Source organism: Scleropages formosus, chromosome 2, assembly GCF_900964775.1.
Source record: "Scleropages formosus chromosome 2, fSclFor1.1, whole genome shotgun sequence".
NCBI lineage: Eukaryota > Metazoa > Chordata > Actinopteri > Osteoglossiformes > Osteoglossidae > Scleropages > Scleropages formosus.
Genome location: NC_041807.1, coordinates 26,501,891 through 26,525,706, shown reverse-complemented (window position 1 = coordinate 26,525,706; position 23,816 = coordinate 26,501,891).

Genomic DNA, 23,816 nt, shown 5'->3' with positions numbered 1-23,816 from the left:
GATGCCTGAGAGATTGTCTTCTCTAAAAATTTAGATTTTCTATTTAAATTTATATTTGTTGGAGAGCCTAAAAAGTGTTATGGTGAATTGTAACAATTACATTAAAAGAGTCTAATTTCCTATGGCATCAGAAAAGTGTTTTCATATCTCTGCCATCTACTTCCCTTCCGCACCACATTCCTCTTTGGTAATGGGTTCCAAGGTTGAGAGCATCTCAGTAAACCCAAGATGAACTATTCTGAACTGCTTGCTCGCTCCCTTGAACCAAACCAGTAAAGGATCTTGTCCTTCAGCACTCGTTCCTCCTCTTCACCCTCAGGAGACACCTGTGAAATCTTGCATCCCTGCTTCCCTCTCCATTGTGTTGCATAAAAACTGTAGTTTATTTGGAAGGGCAAGTTGCCATGGAGGCCACTTTGATGTAGACTTTTGATAAGCTGGCAACTCTCAAATGAAATCCCAGCAGTGATAAGACAGAGGAGATGCTGGGGTTGGGGGCAGCAGGGCAATGGTCGAGAGGAAGTGAGCCAAGATGCCTTTGGATTGAAAAGCAAGCTGGTCTTGTATGATACAAACGTTTTACATGGAAAATTTGACTATGGAATAAAGCCCAGGTCCTATTTCAATTTCATGAATTGATATTTTTCTGATTTAGCCTTTCTTAGGCATATGTTTCATATAGCAAAAGGGACATGGTGAATTTACTCCTTTTTTTGGGTTCTGCAAATACTCAGTCCGCACACGCAGATGTCACGTTACAGTGAGTTGTTCTTGTACTTCTATGTAAATTCGGATTCCGTCTGCTCTCTGCATGCTGAAACACAAGTGATGTCAGGTTTCAGAATCAATGCACAAAAGAAGTTGGAGACGAAACACTGATACTAAAACAACACACTCCACCACATTTCGAAAGTATTGCATAAAATACTTGCATAAAATATGAGGAATGTGTCCAAAGATAAAAATAATAAATAATAAAAGACAATAAATCCAAATCTCTTTGTGCTGCACTTTCATAAGCAATTTTCCTTCATGTGTTCCTTCTATACAAATACAGATGGATATGAAAATCAGATCATGTTTGAAGGATTGCTTCCCACCGGACAAACAGTGAAAATATCATGCAAAGAGTCAGACGAACGGTGGGGGCAGTGTGTCATGACAATGGAATGGTTTCTCCTAAGCAACTCTGATACTCCTTTTTTACTTACATTTATCATACTGCACCAAACTGTGCCATCTTTAAAGTGTGCTGAGCCACACCATACTGTGCCGAAAATGGCCTACTTTCTCAAGATTAACCGTTGGAAAGCCAAGGAAAAAACTGAAACTCCAACAATCAAAGCTGCTCAGAACCTAAAGAAGTTAGGAGAGTTAGAAGAGTAATAAGAGTAATTCTATTTTGAGCTACAAGTCAGCCGCGACACTAAACTACTAGTCTATGTGCAAAACATTATGTTTGTTTCTGACCTATTTTGTTTTTACTACAGATGCCATAGTACTAATTAAAGTAATATCAGGTCAATGGTTATTTATTTTTTTTAATATTTAAGCACATGTTATTCTTGGAAAAATCTGTGGTTTTCAAGATCATGAATAGGGTTATGGTTATTATATAATATATTTTATTTTGTTAATTCTTTAGAAACACTCAGATGAATGAGATGTATAACATTTCCGGTAATAGACCAAAAATGGAAGACTGATTATTCTACAATATCTATCAGAAAAAACTCAGAAAGCCTTGCATCCTCTTACAGTGTGGCCCAACCATCGGAAATTTACATTACATTTATGCATTTAGCAGAAACTTTTCTGCAAAGCGATGACGAAACTACATTTCAGAACAGAGAACTTAGATAAATAATCATGATTGCTGAAGCACAGCTTGTTTGACTGATATCATTGTTTTCATAGCACAGATATTCCAGGTACCTATAGAAGTGAAATATGAATAGGAAAATAAGTAAGATAAAAGTTGATACAAGTTGATAAAAGTAACAGGTAATGGAAGACCAACTTATAAAGGCATCAAAAGTTCGGAGGGAAATGAATCTGAAAGAGGTGACTTGAGGACTTTCATGAAAGCTGGAAGGGATTCAGGAGTTTTGAGGGACAGAGGGAGTTCATTTCACCAAATCAGGGCCAAGAGAAAAAAATGACAGGCTTAGATTTGAACACTGGGCTACAAAGAAAAGTAGGTGTGAAGCTAGCCAGGTTCGGTAGTCGGCCAGCTTCAGTGTGGTGACGGCCAAAAAAGCCGGAAATGAGGTACAAGTGTTCCTGAATGTTCACGAAGTAAAAATCCCAGTAACAAAAAAACAGAAGTGGAAACGGAAGGGAGGGGGATGGGGGGGTGCATGAAGAGATGACACGGAAAAAGGAAGGAATGGAGAAACGGCTCAAGCAGAGGAAGCAAGAGAAGGAGAAGCAACATACAGAGAAGGAGGGAAAGAGTAAGAGAGAGGAGGGCGGTAGAAGGAAGTGGCGGAGAATAAGAAACGGAGAGGTAAAAGAGAACGGGAGGAAGAGAATAATGAGCAGAAACAGACAGGGAGGGAAGGAGAGAGGGAGGTGACACAGTACGCCACTCTACTTTCTCCATTTGCTAATAGACTCCAACAATCAGATCATTTCCAGTTTAAAAGGGGCCTTGATGGCAATGGCCTGCATTAGCTGCGCTCGCTCTTCCAATCCGATTAGTCCGAGACAGTGACAGTTGCCAGCTAGAAAAGCAGGTAGCCCCTTCTCCAAGCGCCCTCCCGCCACCTCTCCCGCCCGCCACCGACAGGTCCTCGTACTGCCGTTTTGGGACGCTAATTGGATTGGGCGGCAGCAGATGTCATTACTGTTAAGCAGCCTGTCACTGGATGTTTCCAAGTTGTTGGCAGTAATTTCCACATATTAGCGGCTTTTGTTGGGAGCAAAGGTCACCGCGTAAACAAGGCGCTTAGCGAGATTTCACAAACTGCGCGCACGCGTGTAGGTGACGCCGCAAGGCTGAAAGGGCGCACACGTGTTGGACTGAGCCGGTGTCTGTATTCTCACATCTGACTGCGTTTCGTAACGAGCGCATGTTGCGATGCGTTCTAGCACGTGTTGTCCAGAGGTGAGCGATGTGTCCTGTGTGTCTTTGTCTGTAAGAAGGGAAAATGGGCAAAAGGAGATGGCAAACGGGATCCGTCTCCGCAGGCAGAATCTTGCGGACTTAACTGACTCCCAGAAAAGAAAAAAAAATGCATCTACTCTGCAAAATGCATTGATCTACCCGGAGTATGCATTGCTTTACGAGCACATTATATTACACTGGACTATGCGCAAAAATGCCATACTCAGTTCTGAATAAGTCGGATTTAAAGATCTGGAAACAAACTTGCTTCTGCATAAAATCACGTGAAAAAAAAAATAAGATACTGTCTGCATGGGGAATGTCAGAAATAAAAACAGAAACATTTTTCATCAGTCAACTAGGAAACAAAGACAAAAGGCTACACGGAAACGCTAATAATAAATGGATGACTGATTAACTACCAGAGCGAGAGCCCGTTTCCTCCGCAGAGCATCCACACTAGGTAAATGCTTATTCCATAAACAGATAATCAGGAAGTGTATCAGGACACAAAAGCTCCCAATGACAGGACTATAAACGCATCCGATCCGGGCCCTGCAGTCCGGACAGGCCGGATCGGCTTTCAGCTTAAGTGCTACAGGGGAGAGGAGCGTGTCCATGGGAAGAGCAGATTCAATTCCAAGAGCAAAAATCTAATCACGGCACTTGAACGGGTCCCCTCAGTGCAAGACAGAGCATGGTTTAAATAGGTAGTCTCAGTGTCTCTGGTTACTCTCCCCCAACCCCGCATTGGATAATGGGGCCGGGGAAGGTTATCAGTGTGTGCGGCTGCCGCAGGAAGTTTGGGTAGTGTGTTCCCCCCCGCCCCCACCCCCACCTTTGCGAGGGTCACACAATTAAGCCAGGTCCATTCACACAGGCCACCTCTCGCTCTTGGCGTTATTGGGCAATTTATACTTCCGTTGCTGGCACCGCACTTCTCAGTAAAACTCTTTTTTTGGCACATTCTAACAATTGTCTTGAGTGGTGCCAAAGTAACAACAATGCTCACGCACATAAGACACACGAACACACATTCATTTAATGTCACGTGCACACACACACACACACACACATTTTCTGAACCGCTTGTCCCATACGGGGTCACGGAGCCTACCCGGCAACACAGGGCGTAAGGCCAGAGGGGGAGGGGACACACCCAGGACAGGATGCCAGTCCGTCGCAAGGCACCCCAAGCGGGACTCGAACCCCAGACCCACCGGAGAGCAGGACTGAGGTCCAACCCACTGCGCCACCGCGCCACTGCGCCCTCTATGTCACGTGCAAGCGCTTCATAATACATTTACAGCCACATTTACTAATTTAGCACATGCTCCTCTCAAAAGAATCACGGTTATTACTACCTAGAATTTAGCAAACACCTTCTTACAATTACAACCTTCATTTCTAGCCACTGACAATGGTCGACATACTCCACTAAACTACGTACAAAGCCAGCGCAGTGGCAGAGGGGTTAGTGCCGCTGTGTCGGGCGTTGGTTCAAACATGGCTCAGTCTGTGTGGAGTTTGCATGTTCTGCCTGTGTTCACGTGGGTTTCCTCTGGTTTCCTCTGGTTTCCTCTCACCATCCAAACACATGCGGCTCGGGTTAATTTCACCGCAGACACGACAGGCCTAATGAAGCTTATCCATACTGACTGCCTGTGCAGCACACCGTAGGCAAACTTGATTTCTCTTGATCGCAGATGTAGTTATTTTGCCCAGCTGAGAAGTACTTCACCCCGCTTAGCTATTCCCTGCCTTTGATATGCAAGGTAGAGGTGGTATACATTTATATTTTTATCGCTCATTTTATCACTTACTTCTTCTGTACTAAAGTGTGCATTCATTAACATAAGTAAGAAATACAGTCCCATTTAGTGAAGGCATCCTCTGCTAAACGGGAGTGCGGCCTGTTTGATTGGATAATCTGAGCAGAGGGGATTCAGTTTGCCAGCCAGCCGTGATCCAGATTAGCCATGACCCCCTGGATCTCCACTCTCAGTATGTAAATCCTTACCTCTCTTTGACACGCACACCTCCTTCCTTCCTCCACCTTGTTCCCTCTTTCTTCCCCTTTGCCTGTCCCACTGCAGTGCAGGTGGGGGTGTGTTCTGCACAGATCAGAGGGGTGATGAGTGGGAGTCTGGGAGATGAGCGCTGGGCATCGAGGCTGTCAGGAGAGTCTGCTGCAGTGAGAGAGGCTAAATCCCTCTAAAATTCATACAAAAAGCAATGAATTCAATCCCACATTTTCAAGGACTGAATAAAAACCTTCACGTCCTCTGGCGTGGCTTCCCATCACATCAGCAGCATCTGTCCCTGGGAGCGTTCATCTACAGGGATGAGGGCTGGTGTTTTGTCACATCCACACGCTCAACAAGACCACAGATTTGTGGCAGCGAGGCCTTCACCATCAGTACTCTGTCTAGGCTTGGATTAGTGTTACAAAGAGGTCACTTCCTGGAATTTTAAGGAAGAAGGCTTTCCAGCACCAGGGTTGGCCAGAGGACTCATAAAGAATATCTCAGAAGCCTCCATCTGGTAAACTCTTCTTTGTTGTGCTGAGGTGCAGAGACTGAAATACTATTAATATCCTAATAAATCACCTTTCTTCCCGTCTTGGTTGTTCTGTAGCTGCACCAGCCGGGAGCCAGCGAGTCCAATCAGCAAACCCGTTGCCCCACAATGCGTCGTTTCCTTTCATGGACACTGTTCCCGCAAGGTCACCTCTGAGGAAACCGGACTGGATCCATGCCTTTGGCTCCTGCTTCTTTAACCCCTGAGACTCTGGATTCCATGCTGCTCTTGCAAAGGGATACATTCTGCAAAAGGAGCACAGTACAGATTAGATTCCACTCTCTTTTTGTTACAGCTTTTTCTCTCTACAGGTAGGTAGGTATCAGGACCAGTTTTTTGTGACTTAAATGCATAATGACGACTCCTTTGACCCTTAGCTGCATCATATAACACGCACAGTCTGAAGCCGCTTGTCCCGAGTGGGGTCACAGCGAACTGGTGCCTAACCCAGCAACACAGGGCGTAAGGCTGGAGGGGGAGGGGATGCACCCAGGATGGGATGCCAGTCCATCGCAAGGCACCTCAAGCGGGACTCGAACCCCAGACCCACCGAAGAGAGGGACCCGACCAAGCCCGCTGCACCCCCCCCCCCCCATCATCATATAACAATACAAAGGAATTCAGAAGTGCAGGTCCATAACATTACAGACAGAAACCAACTAAAAAAATCCAAATGGCAACACCATGTATTTGTCCTCATCCTCTAACATAATTACCTGTTCATAACATGGATCTACACTGGAACCCATGTGTCAACATGTGCTATCAGTCACAGCATTCACATTTCAATTTTCAAATCATTTCAAATCATTCTGACTTTCAAACCAGTTGCTGTGTAGAAGAGCAATGGCAATACAATTCTGTGTGGTGCTCTTCAAAACATAAACTTCCATATGGCTGAAGTATGTGAAATAATTCTGCGATGCTCATGCTTCCTTTTCTAGGAATGCAATCAAAGAAACAATGAAAGGTTGTGACTCCTGGGAAAATGCGAGTCTCTGGAGGAAGCAATAGGCGAGAAGTGCAGGGACAGAGTGTTCACTGTGTTGAAAAATGTCCAAGAAAGAGGACACAGAAGGAGGAAGGTTTGCATCTGCCCGTTTCATTGTTAACCACTTCCTCGGTTCAGCCAGACAGGTAACTCCACGTCTTTTCACGTTACAAAACCAAGCAGTTCTTTGGTCAATTAATGCCTCTGTCAGTTGGGCCATGAGAAGCAGAGCCTCCTTCGGGCTACAAATTGCAGCTCATGAAAGAAGAGCATCTGAACCCAAAACTGCCCAGTCCTCCCAGAATCATGCATCCTTCATTTAAATTCAAGTTGCAAACACTTACTGAAGGAGAACGCTCAATTTGTATTTGTGCCTTTTTTGCTTTAGCAGATATTGCATATAGTAGATATTACTTAAATGACATGTAGCCTATAAGAAGGATACTTGCTAGCTTCATGACACTGTGAAGGTGATAAGGTGAGAAACTGCATGCAGTCTGTTTTTAAAGAAAATGCAAGATGTTGTCCTTTACTAGAAGAATCAGAGGAAATTCCATGGTTTTTCACTTGCATGCTAAATTGCTCTTCTCTCTCCAAGGTTCACAGAAGACAGAAGTGTTTCCTGTCTTTCACTGCAAAGACAGACTGAAGAAGGAAGTTTGGGATTCAAGCACAGAGAGGGAATAAACTGACACAGCACAAAATTTTCACCCACAAACCTGGCCCCAAGTTAAAATTTGCACCAGTCATTCTGCCACTACAGAGTAAGTGACTTTGTGACTTGTGATTGACTTTGTGATTGAAGATTTGTATGTTCTCCTGTACTTAGAACATTAACTGGACATTAATCCTGTTATTATATCACCACATGAGACATCAGTGAAACAGACTGAATCTTTGTCTGAGCAGTGTACATTTTCACTTCTAACAAATGTGTGCACGTCTGCGGTGTGATGCCTGTATTTTTTTGTGCGCGTCTGTGCATTCAAACCCACAACAGAATCAATGACCACTGTTTCGTAAAGGCTTGTCACTGCTATCTGAGACAGAGGCGTGCTGCTGATAGAGCAGACACCCAGTCTCCCGGCCACGTGGCCTCTGCGGCCCTGGCCTTCAGCTCTCACCAGCCATTGTCCTCGGGATTGCATGGAAGGAATGTCTGTCAGGTGAGACAGCACCCGTAGACGGACATGCAGACATATGCCAGGTGCCAACAATCTTGCTGTGCAATGATTTCCCAGAGTCCCCACACTACTAACATGCACTTGTTCTCTCTTTCACTCTGCATCATCCCAATCCCCCTACCTAAAAAAGTTGAACTTGCATTCCCCCACCTCTCGAGATGCAAGCCCATCCTCCTCCATTTGCCCTCCTTGCTGAACGGAGCCTTAAGCTGGATCGCTTTTATTCAATTCCTTTTTTCTCACCGCATAACTTCCTCTCCCTTCCCTCTTGAGTTATGCCCTTCTCGGAACATCTCACCACCTCTCTGACTGCCTTCTCTTTTTCATCCTTTGCTGCATCTTTCAGAGTCTCAGGCCCTCTTCCCGCGCTGTTAGCAGAATGAGGGTAGAGTTTCAGTCGATAACAGACGAGTGACAGAGGGTTGTGAAAGGACTCTATTCTACAAGCAGACTTCAAACGACCATGGCTTGAAATGCTTGGGCATCCAGGTGGCACACATGTATCCCACAATGCTCAGCTACACTACCCTGGGCTTTAAATGATGCTGTCTCCCCACGGAGTGAGCAGTTGGTACAGTCTGAAACTGTATATTTCTGCTACGGAACATGCGGTTCTCTCCTACAGCACCACGTAAGGTCAGTGTGGTCATACACAAGTAGGTGAACCACAACCACCACAAAGCCACACAGAACACTAAAATGCACGGGCACTGTGGCCTGTGACATGGTCATATGTGGGTAGAATTACTGTTGCTGGTCCTCCAGGCAGGGAGTCTCATTTTGTGAGGAAAAACACATCACTTTCCATCCTATACCCAAATGAGTGAACCCCTGGGATTGGGTGTGCAGTAAGAACTATGTAATAACTGTGGTGTGTGTCATAGTGGATGGGTGTGGATGGGTTTGCATGGGTGTCTTAATCCCCTGTGGAATCTGAATGGGGATCACCCTTTCCCCCCTGTAACCTCCACTGGCAGTAAATCTGCTTTACATCCAAGCCAGGAGTTTTCTGAATGTGCTCTCAGTCGCAAGGGAGGACACTGACTATAAAACATGTACATGGAGACGGCGGAAAGCAGAGACCAGAGCAGCAAATGTTTCCCCCTTCTCATCTACCTTGAGCACAGCTGTAGCTTGGCCGCCCACAGAGACCTCCCCGGTCGTCAGACGGTAACGGACATTACAAAGTTTGCCTTTCCTGTTTTGGTTTGATTTCGTTCATCAAGGCCCGCTAAAAACTGCACTTTTATAGCTTCTACGGGGGACTTGAAAGCAACCAAGCCTGTAAATCTCCAGCTATAATGAAGCCGTTAAATTAAATGCTCTCTCTTCCCCCGATACGTTCCTTGTTGTAACCCAAACTGGAACAAACAGCACTTCTGAACTCCTCTCCTTGCAGGGAGTCCGACGGAAAGATTGAATCCCATCCTCTCCACGTTGCCTCGCTTTCAGCATCATGACTGACTGGCTTCTGTCTACTGAAAACCTTGGGAGCGAACAAGAAAGCACATTTATCAAGGACGTGCTGAGAATTGAATAGCAGAGAGAGTGACAAGAAGGAAGAGTCAACACTGCTCTGCCGTACGGCTATTATCTGGAAAGGCTATTGGGTTTTATACATGTGAGCAATACATTTGAGCAATCCTTTTTTTTCCCGGGGGAAGGCTGTAAATTGAACACTTAGCACCCATTTGTACTTCTGTCTGTATTAATGCATCTTTTTACCCGTGCACTGTCACTGTGCATGTGTTCTTCACTGTATTACTATAATCTTCTAACCCAATTTGTTCATGTACAATCCAGTCTGTTAAATGCTATTTACCACTAATGGTACTCATAATAACAAAAAAAATAGAAAACTATTCATAACCGTAAAACTATTATTTGTGAGAAATATGAGAGGAGTTACATTTGGAAAAGTCTATTTAAAAAAAAAAAACAAAAGAACCTACGGTTTGAATTATTTCTGGCAATAAATAATAGCAGCTGCTCAGTTAGCACAGAGCACCTTAAAAAAAATGCAGTCAAGATTCTACAATAATCTTTTTATGTGTGTAAAATCTGCCGGCACATTAAATACACACACACTTTCTCCTAGCGGAAAAAGGAATCCACGTGAGGTATGAGACGCTACAGACTGCAGGGTCATAGTGGAGCGCTCTTCCACAGGGCAGGTGAAGTTCTGAGTACAGCCATGGGTAGAATGTGTGTGTGTCCTGCAGCAAGCGAGGAATGTGCTGGTGATGTTTCACCAGCAAAGGAGAACCTGATAGCCTCTTGCAGGGACTTTCCTTGTTCTGAGAAGAAAACAGGGCAGACACTATTATGATTTGTTCTGAAATGATGCCCTACATCGAGGAACCGAACGACTAATATACCGGATTTGTTTCGGAATATCCGGTGGCTGTATGACCGAGACTAACATACACTACTCATGATTTCAGGCTGCAGATTTTAAATTCCACATGGTGATTTTTTTCCAGAAATACACACATGAAATAAACACGGGCTCATCCTTATTTTGTTCTCTTTACTGGTTGTCCACTGATCCGAAGCATTGGCTATAACATTCAGGATTCCGCTTCATATGCTCACTATGTGAATTGTTCTGCTTATTTAAAGTTGTTAATCTGTCACGTCAACAGATGGTGTGTAAAACCAGCGCTTTGTGTTTCTAGCACAACTGTCAGTAATCAGTGTAAATCAGTGTAAAGCTATGCTGTTTTACAGGAGAAAAATTAAGCTTCTCACAGTTTCTGAAACCAGATGTCATCTTAAATTTTGACTCAAACATAGAGTAAGCCCTGAAATGAAAGCTGTCACCTTTGATAATTAAAATGTCATGGCCATGAGCTACTGTGAAACAAAAATGTGCTGTAAACTAGATCACTGCTTTTAATGTTTTTTTTTCCATATTAAACAGCAAAATTGATCCACTGAAAAAACAGGTTGCATTCATGTGCGCATACATAGAATATTACATAATTATACATTCTAAATATACTTTGGTTTTGCATTCAAATTTAATTTTTTGGTATTAAACATTTTATGGCATATTATAAATAAATATATATGCTGATGTACATATATATATATATACAGTATGTATATAAACACAGGATATATATTTTTGTAACAATTGTTTGGAAAATAAAATTTCTTCTATAACTAGTTATCTGAAAAATGATAATACATGTGAGAGAATTTGCGTAATAATACATATTATACACAGTGAAGAAGGAACACATTCACGAACAGTATCAGCAAAAATTATGCATCTTAGGCAGTTTTGTTTTTGCATCAGACTGCTATAACAGTATATGACTTGTGATATGATTCACAGTTTTTACTTAAATATGTCTCAACTGCAGGATTTGTAGCATGCTGGAAGCACTAAAGTGTTCATACCAGATGTGGGCAATTGATCCCCAATCCTGAGGTGTACTTTAGCTTGTCCTTTGAAGCACACAACCCCCCCTCCCGGTGTTGACCCCAATGTGTGCACAAAAAAAAATAGCCTTTTTGGTGAAACTAAGCAGAAACCAGTTCTTTTCCGTCAGACAAACTGATCTACCCTGCCGGCCCCCACGCAAAGCTACACCTGGGTGGCTGCAGGAACCCGCAAGCTTCCCAATCCATCACCCAGGGCGGAGCGTTGACCTCCTACTAAATCAGCCAACCGTCCCCCACCACGTGCCGGCCCAATAAAACCTGATTCATTAGCATGGTGCCTAAGCCTTGTGTTTTTCTCTGTAGCTTCAGATAGTCAGATAACTGGGGAGCAGATCCCAATCTCAAGCCTACAGCATGTTCAAAACCAAAGGAATACAAAGGATAAATATTTACACTACAGCTTACACTTTGTAAACATCTCAAACTAGCATCAATAGGGAGACATCGGGAACAGTAATTAAAGCCCCATTTTCAAGAGCGTTGATAACAGCATACCTTATCACACAACAAGTAGCTAGCTGTCACTGTTCAGTGGAATGGATGGACTGACTGACCACTGAAACTGGTCAATGGAATGAGAGAGTCTGAAGACAAAGAGGAAAGAAATTTTTTACTTTCCAATGAAAGTCAATCAGGCTGTCTGAGACATGCATTAACTCAGACAAGACAGAGCAAATTTGTCAATCATCCACTTTCCTTAGCCACTTGTCCAAGTCAGGGTTGAGGCAGTCTGGAACACGTTGCTGAAACTTAGGGCACAAGACCAAGCAGGGCACACCCTGGAGGGGATGCCAGTCCATTGCAGGGTAGCCACAGTGCACTCAGCCACTCACTGTGGGCAAATTCAGGTTGACACCAGTCAACCTGAAACACATGCCATTGGACTTCGGGGGAAAACCAGAGCACCTTGAAGAAACCTACACTGACATGGAGACAATATGCAAGTGCCGCACAGTCTGAGCTGAGCTGTGTTTGAACCTGTACCGGAACAGCCCAGGCACTGTGTGGAAGGCAGTGTTATCCGCTTCCCACGGTGAAAATATGAAAGAAAATGGAAATCTCAGTGTTTCCCACCATAATGAAATCACTCACACACACATTTTCTGTGCCGCTTGTCCCATACGGGGTCACGGGGAGCCAGAGCCTAACCCGGCAACAAAGGGCGCAAGGCCGGAGGGGGAGGGGACACACCCAGGACGGGACGCCAGTCCATCACAAGGCACCCCACGCGGGACTCGAACCCCAGACACACCAGAGAGCAGGCACAGGCCAAACCCACTGCACCACCGCACCTTGCGCCCTCACCCGTAATGAAACGCCTAATGAAAATTTTCTGCATAATTCAACGAGCGTTCTTCCAAGTCAGAGTGATAGCAGGCCAAGAAATGGAACAAATTCAATTCTTTCCCGGTTTATAACCGTACGTGACAGGTCTGGGGGAAAACTTAAGTCTTTATCATACAGAAAAACAGAAGAAATCTTCTCCGCCAAATTGTAACACAGACCTGCATGCAGAGGAACGGCTGTGCTGCTGTAAATTTCTCATCGAAGAGCCCCTCCCTGTAAGTCATTATGTATGGACTGTGACCTTTGGACAACATTGTCCCTCAACGACCAGATCTAACAACAGCCTTACAAGGAATCGCTGTATTGACTACAGAGCCAATCATACACACAGCCGCTAGGATGAATAATAACAGCAGTCAAGTAACAGCACACTGGCACAATGTCTGAGACGCTCAAGTGGGCGAGTGCGGTACGGAGCAGCCACGATGTCTGGCAATTGCCCCTTCTCCAGGCCAGAGTGTGGGAACCGGGAAAAAGCTTCCTGCGCCTGCAGGCTTCGACCAATCACAATCAGATCAGAGATAAGGCCTCCTCCAATCGAAGACGGGCGGAGACAGTCACGTGACAGGGCGCTCATCACGATAAGGTCTGGGGACGGGCCCGGGCCCACCCTCCCGTAATGCCTGCTCTGATCTCACCAATGCTAATAGTTTGGTGGAAAGTTTTTGTTTCGCTCTAATTATGCACTCTCTCATCTGCCCCAGTTCCCCTTGACCTCTGGCCAGGGGTCAGAGCCCAGGATATCCCCTCTGCCATATGCCATAATGTCCTATTCAGGCTGATGAAGAGGGGCATTCACACCGAGCCAGACCCGGCAAACGGACCCCGTTTCTCACCGTAGTACCCATGCTCTATCCTTGGCATGGTGGGATTGTTCAGCATTTGCTATTTTGGGCTTGTGTGTACTACCTCTGTCTGCCCAACTTTCTCATAACCAGACCAAGCCATGGCTTAGTCTTGCCTTCCTGCAGCTCCTTTCATGCTGCCCCTTAAGTCTTGACCACTCCACATCAGATTACGGCACGATGTGTCATACGTGACCCATGTGAACCGTGCTCTTTCTTCCAGCGAACAGATCGTACTTCGTCACACTGACCATGCTCCCCATACAAACCGAGGCTGATAACACGCCACCCTTCATAACTCTTCAGCCCTTTTCGGAACAAGAGGGGGCTACTATAAGAGACGCTAAGCGTGCAGGCAGCACACAATAATCATTTCATCTCACCCTTTATTAACCCCCCCGAAGCCATTCAAATGCCCTATAAAATCTCATACATATCATAAGCCTTTACTATTGATGGAATACGCGTCTTCTTAAAATTCAGCCTTGAAACAAATTCCAAACGGCAAGGCAAACTCAGCATTCGGTGAGAGTCCTATGCCATTAGATCAATGGCTGGATTAATTGATGAGAGTGTGTGGTGCTTTCTTTATTTTCACCTCAGGCCCTGTGAGGGGGTAATGGCAGGCCATCAGGGTGGACTGGAATTGGGCGATTTGGGGGGGACATGAATAGAGACCGAGACTCTCGGGTTACCTGGCAACCTGCAAAGCTGCTGTCAGATTAGAATCTGAACAGGAGAGATAACGTGTTTATTGCCCCCTGGATGGGCTGCTGGTGCAAGGAAGGGCTTGGAAGAGGGGCAGGAGGGGTGCAGGAAAGGGGGGATGGCGTTTGTGTTTGTCTTAACCTGGGGTGTGGAGCCCTGGGAGACAGCTGCAGAGTCCTTTGTTGAGGGGCACCAGCGGCTGTAAAAGACAGCGTGGTTAGAATACCGGTGGGTGCAAGCATAGACCCCATCCATCAAACCAAGAGCTTCCCACCGGACCCCAGCGGTCAGCCACGAGCATGCTTGACCAGAGGAGAGGTGGCCATCTATCTCGTGCAGGGAGGAGTTTGGACAGACCTATCCACAGGCGAAACACCATGGCGAACACGCATCCACAACCGAAGCCGCCAGAGAAACTGCAGCGCCGAAGCGGCCGGTCGAGCAAGCGCACAGCGCCGTCTGTTGCTCTGTAGCAATGGCAATGCGCTGCGCAACATTCGTAAGAAACGCAGCACACACTTTGCGGGAAGTTATTTCACACAAGCTGCGCAGCACTTGCAACATCTCCATAGAATAACTTCCATGGGCTGATGGTGGTCCAGTTGAAGAATTCAGACAAAGTAACTGACTGCAAATTATAAAATGCGTATCGGCACGGTTCCCTTTGCAAACGTACGTCCCGAAAAACGCACACGCGGAAAAAACAAAAAGTGTTTGGCTTTCTAAGACTGTGTGCATGAGGCATATCCCTAGACAAGAAAGAATTCTGCAAAAAGAAGATAAAGAATAGATCTGGAAAATGTGAGAGCTTTCAACAGGGAATATTAGACAGTGAAACATGTCATCGGGCTGCATTGATAAGCGTCTGAACTTGGATCGAATCCCAATGCAAATAACGGTAAACTCCCTGCCGCCCTTTAGAGTGTACATTCCACATAGGTACGTTGTGCATCACTGCAGAATGAAAGGGTGAACATGCAAATATTGTGCAGGTACGACAAACTTCCTCCCCTGTAATCCCCACACACAGACACACTGGTGCACATCATGTATAAAATCTCTTTTAATATTAAATAAAAATACACACTTACTAACACGCAGCATTCTCCCAAGTCCAGCAAAAATAACACTTAATTTCCCCAACAAACTGTGAATTTATCCAATCATTTTTAGATGTTTCCCAACAGCAGCCCGACCTAGACAGGCTTTACAGCTTTGCATTTATGACAGCAAACCATCATTTATGTTTTCTGAACATGGCTTTTGTTCTTTCATACTTCCCTGTCCGTAAGCAATTTATTTATTCTGAGTGCATATAATGGTACAACAACGTCACGGGTAACATGGAGTTGCAAAAAAAAAAAAAAAAAAGTTAAAAAAAATCACTGGCTGTTTGAGAGCCATTGTGGAATTTTGCCTTTATATTCACCCTAGACCACAATACGTTGCACATCTGACATTACCGCAGTTCCTGGGAAAGCTACACCAAGTACTGAGGGGCTAACAATAGAAAATTGATTCATTGATCATTTGCTGAGTTGACAGCTTGATTGGTTGATTTATTTGGTTTTGGGGGGCACTAGTAATTGGACTGATCTTAACTTCCATAACAATGAAACGCCCATTGTGACTACAATCCTTTCTAAGACTGTATGTCCTTGACAGCAGCTGGTGCGGCACGTTGCTCCACGTCCTCCTCTCACACGTGCCGAGTGTTTCTGTTCTAAATGATTCAGAAAATTGTCATAACCACTTTTCTGTCAATCACATAGTCTCTCTCACACACACACACACGTACACACACACACACACACACAACCGGTGTAGCCCCTAGCCAAGGGCAGTGGGAGAGCGGGGGATTTGCGATGCGGCACGCGAGCAGTCCGTGGCTAGACCCCTTCAGCTGTGTTTGCATTGTGACAGGCGAGGGGGCACAGAGGGGCACAGGGGTCCCTAAGAAAGACTTACACCAGGAAAAAGAACAGCATGCAAAGCTGCTTTCTGCAGGGAGAGGGGGTGGTGGCAGTAAGAGCTTAAACAATGGTGACTCTGCTGCAGGTGTCAGACCGTGTGTGTGTGTGTGTGTGTGTGTGTGTGTGTGTATGTGTATGTGCACCAGATCTTCTGTTAATGGAATTAAACAAATTAATGGAGCCCTGATCTGTTCTCCCCTCCTTTTTTTTGCATGTTTAACTTCCATCTAATTTGCATGCACCCCTTCTTAGCACCGGAGTGTCTCTGTGTGCTCATGGAGATGAGGGCTACTGTTGCTTTTCAGTGGGCCGTGACACCATGACATAATGTCTGCAGGCTAAACACACAGAACGGCACGCTCAGCTGTGTGCATACACAGCCCTGCGAACTACTGCCTGGAAGAGGCCTTCATTTTGACAATGCAAAACTATAAAATGAAAACACACAGCAATTGCCTGCTTTTGGTTATCATCAACAATGAAAATCACGTGTCAAAGTCGCACTGGCAGAACAATGACACCAAGTAGTTTACAGTAGATTTTGGTCAGCGAAAATATGTCAAAATGGAAAAACTCACAATGGATACATTAACTTCACAAGCAGCAAAAAAGCATTTACATGCATAAGATAAAGATTACCTTGTAATGTTATCCAACTGCAATGCAAGGAGGTTACAAAATAAATCACTTATTGCGCAGTTTTCTTTGACAGATTTCACCACCACTTTAAGCAGAAAGTCATTTTAAATCCCTAACTAGATTGCTAGTTAACTTTAGTTTTCTTAAACCTTTAATGACAGTGCACCTACTAGGTTTTCACAATACATGCCATTTAATTTATAAAAGCATATTATTTATTCCGGAACAGTGCAAAGAATATTGAAAGAGCACTGAAATAAAAGGATTTTATTAGCAGTGAATGGTTTCACTAGTTTGTAAGTGGAAAGGAATCCACTTGCAGTAGATAGCAAAGGGGCTTCAAGCTCTTGTCATTCACAACCATGATCAGCATAAAATCTTATTCTTCTTCTTCCTCCCACAATATGATGAACAGGAGATGCATGTATTCTAGATACAGTGTTAAGTCCTGAGATAAAGATGAAAACAAATCATTACTCACAATATGTAATTATTAATAGAATTTTTATCTGTACCTTAAAATATGTTCAGTATTTCTAAACATTAAGCAAATCTCAGAGTTAAATTTCACTTTAAAAATGTTGAGTGGTATTGAGAGATTTCTCTGCAGTGTAATTTTTTTGTGTAAAATAAAACACGACAAAGTATTTATGATTTTACAAATAAAAACCATGACTAACATCAGCACAGAATCAATGACTCAGTGTGTCAGGCATCTGAGTATTAAAAACTATAACCAAATGAAAACATTGTGGGGAAAATGCCTTCTAGAACAGACTGTTCTCAAAATTATAGACAAAAAAATACCCTGAAACTTAAAATATGCAACACTGTGCCTTAAAATTTCATATTAAAGTTATTTAACTTTTTCTCAAATAAAAAGGAAATACTACATATATTTTTCAGAAAAAGGAAACAAAATCTCACAGTGGGATCTCGGAAATGCACCAGCCTGCTTTAACCTACCTCATCTAAATATGTCTGATAGCCTTACAAATGCAGCAATAAAACATAAAAACAAATCAAGCTGCACAAAATATTACAAAAACGTATACAGTGTTATTCCACTATGTTCTCTTAGGACTGATACAGATCATGACAATAGCTGAGAGCTTTTCAATGGAACTGAAAAAAGGATCCTAAATCATAGCATCAGGGTTTTTAGTAATGATACCACAAGCTATTTTCAGACATTTCATATATTCATAAATCTAAAGCATATTCACATGACATTTACATTATTGCATGTAGTAAGGTGATCAATGAAGAAGATGAAACGATATGGCTGAATAAGTTGTGCTACAGGCGTTCATTCATCAGAACGGAGCACAGAAAATGGAAGAAAAAAAAAAATCAAAGCTCAAGTGTCTTCCAGTAAAACTGTACCTGGAATCTATGTATAGCAGCTCAGATTAAACAAATATAGTGAGATACAGTTGAATCAGTCAATGTACGAGCCAAAGTCACTACACAACTATTACTCTGTAGTAATACTGATTGCAAGTAAGAGAATATTTAAATAATGAATGGATGGAAAAGGGGGAAAAAAAAACACTTTTTACATTAATTTGCATAATGTGATGTGGCAAAACGAGGGATCCACTGCTGTTCAACGAGTTTCATTTGGACATAATTTGTTAGACAGTATGCTTGAAGGCATCCATCTAAGTTACAATTTCAAGGAGGGGCTTTAGAGTATTAAACTTTATATTGTACAATACACCTGAGCAAGGTCATGAAGTACATATTATGAGCTGCATTTGGATGGTTCTTTAAGTGACCTATAAACACATGTACCAGTGTCATTATACATCAAAACTGAAACAGGGGAAATACATGTAATGCAATTGTTATTCACGTGTGTGTGTGTGTGTTAACTGTGTGTTTAAATCTGGTGGGGAGCAGTGGAGTCTCAGCTTCTCAGTCTCCTCAAGAAGACAGGCTTATTTAAGCTTTGCATTGTCTAGGCACGTCCGTGTAAAAGTTAGTTTTTGTTTCCGTATGGCAAGGTGACACGATGTAGGCACCATAGAGAAAGTTTGGATGTAGTGAGGGCTTACAAGAGACCTGGGGAGCAGTAACGGGTATTAAATCTCATTTTATCAGAAATCTTAGGTCAAAGGTCCCTTGCAGAGTGTGGCTTCATCTCAGACCCTGCAGCCCCGACCCCTCCAGCCCCTTTACGATTAAAAGCCCCCTCACAGACACGTATACTTCGGCAGACTCTCTGCGCCCCACTGCTCAACTTAGAACAGCCGTGGTGTTGCAGCTCATACTGGGTCGGCATACTCTGTGGTACCTCGAATTATGGTCTCATCATTCAGCTAGACGGTCTGGTTTCATTTTATAAAACATCTGTGGTAATAGAAACACGCACAGAAAAAGACACAGGATAATGCTAAATTAGTTATACAAGCCAGGTAAAAAGGACTCTGCAGTACAGGTCAGAGCTTATGGGCTATAGCCCCCCCCACGTCAGCTCACTTTGGAACCTATAACCCCAGGCCACCAGCCAGCCTGCTGACCATACAATAGCCTCCCTCTGATCCTCTTGTCCGATTTCACTTTCCCTGTCACACGCAGCCATCCGCATGTGCCCAAAGGCATACAAATAATCACATAAACACATATTGATAGGAAGATGGCCAGCAAGCCAGTGAAACAGGATATAAGCCAACTTTGTGTTCGCACAAAATGCAGTTACACAGAAAAACACGACAAAAGGATCTACAGCACCGTATGACAGCCAGTTGACACACCTCAACGTACACTCTTTACTGAGGGATATTATTATGTGCAGAATATATGTAGGGTCTAAGAGATGGTGACAGACGATGAAAACTAGTGACTGAGAAAAAGACTTTCTCATTCCCCTGCAGATATTAACAATTAATTAAGAGTGCAGGGAGTGATAAAAATGGTTGTAACTCAACTTTATTATTATAATCAGCCATCATTATTCTATGTAATAAGATATTTGCACTCACATATTAAAGCAGCACCTCCAGCATTTGGCTGCCAGCCTCAGTCTGTGCTTGTTGTGTTGTGTTGTGTGGCATGGTGGCACAGCGAGTAGCGCCTGGGTGGTGCAAGAGGACATGGGTTCAATCCCTGCTCAGTCTGTGTGGGTTTCCTCTGGGTGCTCTGGTTTCCTCCCACAGTCCAAAGACACATGCTGTTCAGGTTCACCCATAGCGTTTGAGTGACAGAGAGAGTGCGTGTGTTCCGCTGATGTATGGACGAGTGACCCATTGTAAGTAGTGTATCTAGCAGTGTAAATCACCTTGGTGAATAAGGTGTGTGGCCTAGTAACACTAAATAGTATCCATTGTAAGTGGCTTGGAGAAAAGCGTCTGCTAAATAAATAAATGTAAATGTGAGGTTACGCACACACTGATGCGCTGATACACCACGTTAACGAGACACACACGGGCCACCTTGCCTTGGGCTGCCCACGCAGGTCACGCGCACTCGTGTGGCGTTCACTTCAGGACTTGCGCCTGTGGAGCTGCACGATTTAATCGTTGCGGGAGCATTAGAACATTATATTCCCGCGCAGATATTATTTTTTTATTTATTTTTTTTAAAAATATATATATATATTTTATATACATATTATATATTATTGCGCTTGATGTTTCTCCGCAGCCTTGATTTTTGCAGCGTCCGTCGTTTTTATCGTTCGCGGAGTGTTGACGGGGGTGGGAGGAGTGGGGGAGGGGAAGCGGCGGGGGGGGGGGGGGGGGGGTCCCGGTGGCGGCGCTGATAAACGGCGGGATCCGTCGGCGCTCCGGCACCGGTCGGGATCTCATTAGCGCTGATGAAATGCTTCCCAATTAAGGAGCGGAATAATAATGAGGGTAATGAGCGAGGGAAAAGGGAGCCTGGCAGGAGCGTGCCGAGATAATGCGGCGCTTCTCGCCTCCGCAGCCCCAGTTCGGATGATTGACCACTGCGGGGAAGACTGGGAGTGGGAAAGTAAAGTGAGGAGAGAAGGGGGAATCAAACCTAAACTAATACTCCCCTCCAACACACACACCCTTACTGAAACACACTCACACTCTAATCCATATCACACGCTTTCTCATTTTTATTTCCCAATCTCATTTGAGCTTTATGAGTTCACTTTGCTATCTTCCTGAGGGTGATTTAATGTATTATTATTATTATTTAAAAAAAAAAAAAAAATCTCTTCCCCTCTCTATATGATGAATCACTCACACGCAGTGAAGGTTTTTTGAAGGTTACTCCAAGAAGTTTTGGAGCTCAGTGGATTCCTTTTGTCCCCCTCAAACGATTTACTCGGTCTAAATGAGCACTCACAAGTGCGACTGTACAGGCCACAGATGATCTAAAACGGGAGACAAAGAGCAGCTTCTCCACTTTCTTGGACCGGCGCTGGCAGCGGAACCGTCCCTCTCCTGCAGGATGCGAGTAGAAAAGTGCGCCACGTTACTTCCTTTTTAAAGTAAAAATCCCCTCGTTCAAACTGTTTAAACTTTTGGATTTCTGGGGCAAACCAAGGTAGAGTATCTTATAAACTGTCAGCAATGGGTGTCTGGAGTGCTTGCTGTTAATAACTGTTAGTACCACCACCATCATCATCATCATCATCCTCTTTCTCTTCCTCTTGCTCTTCTTCTTTCTACCCATTACCACAATTACATTTTTTTTTTCTTTTCTACCAGTCCTCTGACATTGCCTGACAAAGTATAGGCTTATGCCCATCAGCCTAAAAGCAGCATCAATTGTTTGGAGGCCCCGCTCTTTTAAGCCAGTGTGAGAAATGCTCCAGGTCTACAAAGTCTCCTGAAAGTCCCGCAATACTTCAGAGGCTCAGCTTGGAGTTCGCGGCGAGCAAAGGCTCGAGCGCCTGCCGACCAGCATTAGAGGCCCATCAGGTGCTGAACCGTGACCAAGATGGAGAGCTCTGTCATCGGGAGCAAGGGAATCAAAGGGGCCAGGGACCAGGGCTCCCTGACAGACACGCCCTTGAGGCCTTCTCCCAAACCACCGGCAAGACGGGAGAAACAACAATCTACAGTGCTCTAAACCCTCCGGACACTGAACAGACGCGAGCTTCTGCCGAGCTCCATTTCTGTCATCCTGAAGAGGAAGGTAAAAACACACACGCTCATAATATTTCTTTCACCATTACGTCTTGCTGCCATAGCTCTCCACAGCTGTACCATCCAGCGATGGGCAGCAGCTTCATAGAGCAGCTCCCTGCTCAGGCCAGACGCTCCCACGTCCAGTGAAAGCGTGAACGCGGCGGAGGACAGATCACTACTGCCCTCTGATGGACGAGTCAATAGTGCAGCCCGGGGGACGGGACGCCGGCGCGCTTCGGAAAACACGCGGGGCAAGAAAGTCACGCGGAAATGTAAGAAAGCCTCGTTCACTTCAATCAGTTACACTTTACATATGAAATGGTTCTCAGCTCAAATGCAATTTTACATTTCCTCTGCAGCAATTCATTTAGTGGTGCTGTATGGAGTAATCTCGGAAGCAGTGTAAAAGTTTATTAAAGATTATTATATAAAGAAACGTTTAAAAAATAGTTAAGTGACGCCCAAGCGGTGCACAGCTCAAGGCATTACACTGACTGACATTTTCAAGTAATAGACGAGCAGTACAGCGCTTTTACTATATTACCATTCGCGGGGATTACTAAAAGGTCCGAGTTGAGAACATTTTGGCTAGAACAAAAAAAAAAATCAGCTATTTAAAACTGATGGGGAAAAATGTGATTTTCGGAATGTCGGGAAATAAAACAAAGGGTTGAGATGAAAAGCGACGTGCCGACGGACAGTACAGGTATATACTGTACATCAAATTGATCAATTAATAGTAACGAACGATTAATTAACCCGGTGGCGGAGTGGGGTGTCGCTCAGTAACCGACACAAACTTAATCTGCTCAAACATGACATGAACGGAAAAAAAAATAGTGCCATTTTGCCCGGTTGGTTCACAGAACATCACTATTAAAATAAAGGAGAAAATGAAAATGTATTTAATGAATGAAAACGGAACAGAAGCTCTTTGTACATAAATATCTCTGCATTAAGTCGCTTAAGGAAGATTTTCCTGAGACCTCTCATAATATATTTCATTCCTGGCTTATAAATATATAATATCCCAGCTCTGAAAATCGTGCGCTATTCGATGTATAATTGAACACAAGCGCTGCTAGAAAGCAGCAATTTCAAGGAAGACCATTCGGAACATTTGCAGAGCTCCCCAGAGCCGAAACCTTTAGAAATGGTTTGAAAGAAGGGCCACATTTATCCCACAGCACGTTTGCTCCGCTGCAACATCCGCATCCTCGACAAAACAGCCGCTGTGCCTTGACTGTGTTCTGCCTTTGACTTCCAATTGAACTATCAGCTGTCCAGCCTTCATTGCACTTCTCAAGTATTTCAGAATCTGATTTTTGCCATGCAAAAAGGGGCGCACAGCTGTAGGAGCTTCATGTTATTATACCTGATTTATTGTGAAGTAAATTTGTGTACAAAACTGCTGTACTGTTTTGTTACAAACTCACATTTTTTATTTTAAACTAGATGTTTATGTGGCATCATTAAGTACTCATTATTACCTCTACCAAATAAACTGAATTAAGTAGACCTAAGTAAAATGTTTAACATCTGATGCACACAAAATGCTAATGAATCGATTTCATAGAACAATATTCATTTCTGTTAAACACTTGTTTATTAATCGGAAAACAAAGAACATGATGTAGAATACTGTATGTATACTATATATATACAATATTATTATTATAAACTATATGGTGGTAAACATGTTGCGTAATATTCTCAGGATAACATGTTGTACATATATCAAAAACAGAGAAAAAAATTAATTCATCCCCACTTTTCTGACCGCAAGCCTGCTTCCTTCTAATTTGAGGATCTGAGAAAGCAGTAAATCTAGGATTGTGGTCCTTAAATTTCTTTTATATATATGTAACTTTATCAA